This window comes from Trachymyrmex cornetzi, unplaced genomic scaffold, assembly GCF_001594075.2.
Source record: "Trachymyrmex cornetzi isolate Tcor2-1 unplaced genomic scaffold, Tcor1.1 scaffold703, whole genome shotgun sequence".
Lineage (NCBI taxonomy): Eukaryota > Metazoa > Arthropoda > Insecta > Hymenoptera > Formicidae > Trachymyrmex > Trachymyrmex cornetzi.
The window spans coordinates 108,483-110,020 of NW_017300030.1; positions in this window are offsets into that span (position 1 = coordinate 108,483).

The window sequence follows — 1,538 nt, forward strand, 5'->3', positions numbered from 1 at the left end:
AAACAATTTTCTACTGACAAGTAATTGTGTTTTTATTAGAATAAAATATTTTCTTCATTAATAAATTATTTGCTTCAGGATAATATTTTATTGGAACAAAAAACAAATTTATTGTGGCAAGTAATTAATCCTTTCAATCAATAAATTCCAGTTCAAGAAAATGTGTTTACTTGAAACAAGTAAATTTTTTTTCTGTGGAGGTACATAAAATTGTAAATACTCTATTTTTTCTTTTATTTTGTAATAAAAATCATTTAAAAAATTATAATTCAATGTTGTGCCTCTGTCCGGCACGGTTCGGGTTCCACCAAAAGGACTCAAGAAGTTGTCTCACAAATTTACACCTTTATGTAATCTTTAGAAAATATATATCTATTCTTTAATTTCACAATACACAAATATGGTTTACTTATAGTCACCCCCTCACTTAGCGGTACTCGCGTAGTAATTTATACCATAAGAACTCTGCGCGATGCGTTACTTTTCTTAATTGACCGAATGCTGACCCCCGACCACCTGCGCGCTCGCGCTTATATCTGGTGCTTTGGAGGTCGATCTCGTGCCTTCCGTGTTGCATCGTCAGCGTTCCGCTGATCGGTCGAGGCCAGCTTCCGCAACTTCCTAGTCTGCGATAATCTTGTTATTTTATTTCAGGGTTTCCTTTTATATCCACTACCTTGTTTATTTTAATTTATCAATACATCATTTAATTTATTCCTTTGGCACGTTTCGTGGCGCAATTGTCACTTGTGCAATACCGCACTTCCCAGTGAGAAATGACAATGGAATCGACATCGAATCGATATCGATTCGACGTCGAAATCATCGAATTGACGTCGAATCGACGTTGATTCGACATCGATTCCATTGTCATTTCTCACTGGGTTGTGACATTCCTCCCCTCTTGGGAAAGGAAACGAGGTTACGAGTTTCCGCATTTATTATCAATTATTATCGTACATTCTATCCCGATTTACAATAAATTTTTACAATCGTTTCTTAATTTTAATATAACATGGCGTCGTTGCTACGCCTTTGAACTTCGTTGTCCTCTCGCATTTGCCTTCGCTTACGTACTATATACATAGTTATACCTATAATGTTGATTACTATTAACATGACAGTTATTGTACCTATGGGATACACTATATATTTATGGTGGAATCCGGGAGTATTATAATCCGTGATTTGCGCGCCCTTCCGGCTCTGAGGGTATATTTGTGTGCCGCCACAGGTCGTCGGCTCATTGTTTGAGCGGAATACGCTTTGGGAGATCAATATCAATGTCCTTTTCAAAATGACACGTTAGGTTATATTCCGGAAGATATTCTTTAATATACTGTACGTTTAGTATTGATTTCGTGCGTAACGTTAAATCTGGGGTGGTTAACTTCCAATCCCCGTTTAATTTAATTCTACCGGTTCCATTAATTTCTAATGCGTTTTCTTCGTTATTGCAATTAATAAAAACTTTCTGGCTTTCCCTGGTGGAATATAGCCACGTTTGAGCCTCCGTCAACGTAATCCACAAAGTAGTG